Raw genomic sequence first — 6,383 nt, 5'->3', positions numbered from 1 at the left:
AGGCTAGACATGTCTGCTAATATGGAGGAATAATTGATTCTTTTTTTTTTCTATGAAGAATTAAAAGTATTTTGTAAGGTGTTTCAAAACTTACTGTTGAATGGAATGAAACTCTCATCCCTCATGTATTAAGTTTGTTCCTTTTGTGGTATTTCCTGAAAAAGAAGAGCACGTGTTTCAACTTCCATCTAGACACAGTTCCAAAATATGTCAAAGACACTGACCAGGCCTTGATATGGATGAGGTTAGTGGAAAAGAAATTTCATAATCGTACGAAGTTTATCACAGCAAAAGACTCACGCTCTAGTATACCTTATAGTAAAATTTCCATCCGATTTATCAAGATTCATTCTATGCAGATATTAAAAGACTTACTAAAAGATGAACAATTGCCAATGTATACATTGGTGGACATACATAAATCCCCTGTGTTGTAACTTTCATTAGAAGACATTTCTAGGACTGATATTAAGGCAAAAATGTATGGTAGACTCTTTCTTCCATTTCGAATGCTTGAACAGACAAATGGTATGGAGAAAACTGAAAATAAATAATTTGTTTTAAACCTCCCTAAAATAGTCTTTTCATGGCTCTTCTCTTTCTCTTTTGGAGTTCCTAGTATCCTTTCCAATATGAAGTTAAAACCTAACCCCCAAAGACCTCCTCTTTGAGTTATGTTATCAGGGCTGTTTCCTGTGAAGTTAAACTTACTGCAAAACTTCCAGGAAGAATCTTAAAAAACCCACAGAATCTACCTTTAATAAATATTATGTGTGACCTCACAGCATTTCTTCATTATGGCCTCATGGTAATTTCACTACAGGATTCTTGTTCTTCATGTCAATCTCCACTGTATGCAAACAGGCAATGTAGGACACCTCTGTCTCCAGTTGACGTGTTAGAGACATCGTCAGAGAGAAGGCATGGTTAGAAGCAGGTCCAATAATTCCACGGTACAATAATGGAAGCATTAAGTCATCTCAAATTGCCATTAAAAATATTTTCTTAACTTGCTTTTCCAGCTGGCTTAGATTCTTTGTCTTAGCTCTGTGGAAATCAGATTCATCTTGACCCTGAATGCATTGATGAGTTCCTGGCCCATTTGTTATTACAAATGGCTATTTTTTAGAGGAAAAACAGTGGCAAGGAGAAACACTACAGAAATGTTATCTTAACTGTGGTAGACCATGGGAAATCCAGGCTTGGGTGAAACTTTAACCTTTTGCTTTCACTGCAAGGTGGGAGCATTTCAATTCTACTGACATTTCTTTAAAAAGCTCCCCTGTATCTGTAATAGATTCTGTGGGTCTCCAAAAACAGCTATATGGACTGTGTGTGCTGGTTTTACTAGTATTTTATCAGGCTCGTTATTAACATTGTACGTATCAAAGGAATAGCCAAAATAAAGCAAACTGTAGCAGCTGTGGAGGTGCACATTTCTTTATACTGGCAGGCTAATTTGTGAATTATACTTTTTAACTAACCTCATTAAAACTTGTCCTTTGGAAAAAAACCAACCACATATCTGTGTTTTTTCAAAGCTTTTAAGCTTTTTGTCTCCTCTTACATTCCTGAAGCGATGGAAACACGGTGTGAAATATCACGGGCCAAGAGATTACAATGAATCTTGAAGGGCGGAAGAAATGTACTTGGGATACTTAAAAAATTGAAAACTGCAACCATAGTGGTTCCCCCAGGACAGGACAGTTAGCTCGGAAACTTCAGGGCCACCAAGATGGTTGGGGTGCTAGAAAACATGGCATGAGAGGAGTAGTAGTTTGTTCAGCCTGTAAGAGAGGTCAATGGGCCTGAAATCCTCCATTGCCTAAAGGATGTTGTGGTAGAGGCAGGACCAGACTATCCCCAGAGGTGTGCAGTGAAGAGACAAGAGATAGAGGGCACAAAATGCAGCAAGGGAAATTCCTTTGAGGTAAAGGGAAAAAAAAAAAAAAAAAGAAGATGGTCTGGAAGTCATCTGATCCAACCCTTGCTCATAGCAGGGTTATCTCAAAGTTGGAGCTGGTTGCCATGTCCAGTCACAGTTTGAAAATCTCTAAGCATGGCACTGTGACAGTTTATTAAATATAATTCTAAAGTTTTAGAATTATTTTAGAAAATATATGTAAATAGAACACTGGATAAAACTGGTACAAATTAACGACCTTTTAAAATTTAACCGTTCATATAACAATGTATTTTTTTATAGTCAAAACTTTTCTGAATCACAAAGATGTTTAAGTTATCTTTGGATTTGCTATGGTTTCTAATTACTTGTTCTTGAAGTAATAACTTTGAAAATCGGATAGGAGTATTTTCCCAAAGGCATAGTATCTTACACCTTGTTTGACAGAGGCTGAACTTGTCTTTTTATTAGGCATTAAGACTTAAATACTTAGGCCTTGCCACAGAAAAAAAAACCAAACAAACTAACAAACAAAAATATTTGGGATAGGAATGAAAAACATTATTAAAGGTGTGCAAAATTCTTTAAGTTGTGCAAATAAAGATGTTGTTTAAATTATTCTTGTAGTAAAAAGACACATTAGTTTTCTTTAAAAGTCAGTGATCAAAACCAGGATGTGAATCAAAGCCACAAGCAAGTTGTCTAAGTACAATTAGAAATGTATTTTTGGAAACTACTGTATTTGAATTTTCATGCCAATGGGCTCTAACATTAAGTGGGTTATTTTAAACTCTTCTGTGAAATTTCCACATACTGCTCACTGGGGCTGGGTCTCTGGATCTATAGGGAACTCAGAGGAGGAGAACAGTGAAACTCTTCCTATTTATTGGACTGCCTGGTGACCCCAGCTAGCTGATCTGATCAACTGCTTCAGTCTCTTGGATCCTTTGCTAAGCTATCACATCACAGCATTTGTGAGTAATGTTTCACACCATCTCCAGTTGGCTCAGTGACCATGTACCATTCTGGTGGGCAATGACCCGGACTCTATTATTCATGCCTTCATCACCTCTTGGCTAGAGAAACCTGGGCATGATGCCTACAGCACTTAGGAAACTCCAACTTCCAATAGAGAAGGCTGGAACACATCTCCACAGGCACACTGGCTACCATGGGTCCACCAAGCCTTCATACAGAGATTTCCCATGAAATTTCAGCTCCAGTTCAAATTCCTTTTCTCCTATCAAAAAACCAGCTTGTAATTCCGTGTTGAAGTTTGTGATTATGAGATCTGCTCTTTTGCTATGGAGAGTGCATTGTAAATGGGATAAAGCTCATCTCTCAGAGCTTTCTTGTGGTTCAAACTGAGACCTAGATTTCCTTCAGGGACAAAAGAATGTCACAGAATCACAGAATGGCAAGGGTCGGAAGGGACCTCGGGAGATCATCTAGTCCAACCCCACTGCTAAAGCAGGTTCACCTAGAGCATGTTGCACAGGACATCATCCAGGTGGGCTTTGAATATCTCCAGAGAAGGAGACTCCACAACCCCCCTGGGCAGCCTGTTCCAGTGCTCTGTCACCCTCAAGGTAAAGAAGTTCTTCCACATATTCAACTGAAACCTCTTACGCTTTAGTTTGTGCCCATTGCCCCTTGTCCTGTTGCTGGACACCACTGAGAAGAGTCTGGCTCCGTCCTCATAACTTCCACCCTTGAGACATTTGTACATGTTGATTAGATCCCCTCTCAGCCTTCTCTTCTTCAGGCTAAACAACCACACTCCTCTTAATACACCCCAGGATACCATTGGCCTTATTGGCATCAAGGGCACCCTGCTGGCTCGTGGTCAGCTTGTCGTCTACCAGGACTCCCAGGTCCCTCTTGGCAGAGCTGCTTTCCAGCAGGTCAGCCCCCAGCCTGTACTGGTGCACGGGGTTCAACCTCCCCAGGTGCAGCACTCAACACTTGCCCTCGTTGAATTTCATCATGTTCCTCTCTGCCCAACTCTCCAGCTTGTCCAGGTCCCGCTGAATGGCAGCGCAGCCTTCCAGTGTATCAGCCACTCCTCCCAGTTTTGTGTCATCAGTGAATTTGCTGATGGTACACTCTGTCCCCTCGTCCAGGTAATTGATGAATATATTGAACAAGTTTCTCTTCCTCAGCTCCAAGCTCCTCTTCCACTTTGCCTTTTCTAATGTAAACACATAATAGCTTCCCTAATCCTAAACCTTAAACCCCACCAGAACACTGCTCCTTCTGAAGATGATGAGAAAATAGAAACCATACAAGAGATGCATAGTTCTGTTGCTTACTGCAAAGCAGGCGGTCAGGGAGTGAGTGAGAACTGCAGCCAGGTGGACCTATGCGGTGGACCAGACTGATCATGCACAGCTAATAGCAAGATCGGAGACAAAGTTTTGGCTTTCTTTTGAACAGAGGCGGTTAAAAGGCATAGTGGCTAAATTTAGTGAATGGAAAATATTTCTGAGTTCACCAAAAAATTCCTCTTGTTTGCTACCACTAGAAATGGTTGATAAAATCAGAGAAATATTTTAAGGTTTTAACTCATCAGAGTATTTGCCCAGACATCTAAGTCCATTCCTATTTAGTGAAGCATGTGAGTATTTTAGTGTTTCATGTCTGCTGCTTTGCTATTCATACTGGCCATGTGAGAAGCAGGCCTGGATGTTAACACAAGAACAAAGCAAGTTTCAGAATTTTCTGTTGTGGAAGCAGAACATCTGACAAGTTAATACAAATACAAAATCAGACAAAATAAGAATGCTTTGCTAGTATCTCTGAAGTAAGCAACTAGTCCTGAGAGTAGAACTGAAGAAGCTTACAATTTATATAGCTTGGATTCCTAATAAAGAAGAGATTATGGCTGTATGTAAGGCTGACATGGAGGGCAATTCCTAGATCCACTTCAAGTAGAATAATAAAAAAAAAGTTAGGTAGAACTTCCAAAACTTCACCTCCAGAATATAGTCTCTGGAAAGAAAGTCATAAATAATTTCCTAAATATTTAGGTGGAATCTCTCCAAGTAACTACCTATGACTTGTCCTAAGGAATTCTGTAAATCTCTTTAAAGTTTTTGTTATTTCATTCTTCTGTACATGATCCAGTGAAAGCAATCCATTCTGTGGACCACAGCTGACCTAGTGTACCACTTCAGTTTGAGAGAAATGCAATCAAAATAGTTAAAGAATGTGCTGATGAGAGCAGTTGTTGAGGGAAGCCGTCATGAGGTTTATAGCACCTTCTTAGTTTGCTGATGCCTAAGATCAGCTGAGCTAGGAAAGCAGAGAACTGCAGCTGGGAATCAAAGCCAGCTTTTAAATGCAAGTGTTATTGATATTATAGAGGAATACATCTGAAGAGGAAAGCATGATACGCCTTGACAGCACCAAAAGTTTGTCCGTCATGTTATTTTCCCTAGACATAAGCATTCTCTGCTCCAACTGGGAAGGAATTTAAAGGATTACAACAGCTAAAAAAGCAGGTATGTAGGTCTATAAGTAAGCATATTTCAGGTTCAGAAGAACTATTTTTTTAAAATGCTATATTGAATTTAGTGTGAAATGGCTGAACTATTCTGATTCTAGGCAATTCAAAGGAGTCTTGTAATGAATTTGTGGTCTGTAGTGCTCTGGAGCTACATGCACTTCTGTTGCAAGATTTGAATAAGGTCTTGCAGCTCACTAAAATAATTGATTCCTCCACCCAAATGCTTTTTTGCATATAATATTCTAGTCAGTGTGTCAACAGGGAGCTCCAGCCATGATTAACAAGGATGATGAATCAGTCGTCTGACAAAGCAATTCTATTTTACCGTTTCACATGGGTCAAAAGAAAACAGTTCAGCTGTAAATCTCATTTCTCACATGCCGGTGTGAAAATCACACTGTCAGTGAAAATAAGCCACCTGCTTTGAAGATTGTTGTCTAGAAGCCTATGCGTTGGTATAAATTAAATAAATTATACAAAGCCTATCAATTGCAGAGTTCAATAGTTCATGCACTAATCAAGGCCACACGATACAAGTAATAGGTACAACAAAAGGAAAGAAGGAGGAGGAATAAGGAATAACACAGTAATTATGAAGAATTGCTGGGAACTTTCTTAGAACTGCTAGGAACTTTTCTAATTACCCCAGGGTATGTTTGAGGTATATTATTGAAACGGTTTCAGATACACAAAGAAAAATCAAATAGAAGAAAGAGAAAATAAAATTTGTTATGTTCTCTTTAGTTCATATATAGCAGAACATGTAGACAACTACACCTCCCTTCCTCACCTTGGACAGACCATCTGAGGGTCATCCAATACTTGGTGGAGGTCAGTGATAATTTGGTCAGTGGTTTTGTTCCATTATATTGTCTTGTTATATAGCAAGCATATTATATTCCCCTTCTGTGCAAAAAAGTGCTGTGGGCACCTCAAGGGTGATTTGCATTGATGAATGAAAAGATATACATA

The sequence above is a fragment of the Egretta garzetta genome, unplaced genomic scaffold (genome assembly GCF_000687185.1).
Source record: "Egretta garzetta isolate BGI_Z169 unplaced genomic scaffold, ASM68718v1 scaffold9, whole genome shotgun sequence".
NCBI classification, from domain to species: Eukaryota; Metazoa; Chordata; class Aves; order Pelecaniformes; family Ardeidae; genus Egretta; species Egretta garzetta.
The sequence above is the reverse complement of the archived record's forward strand: the minus strand, read 5'-3'. Positions refer to the sequence as shown.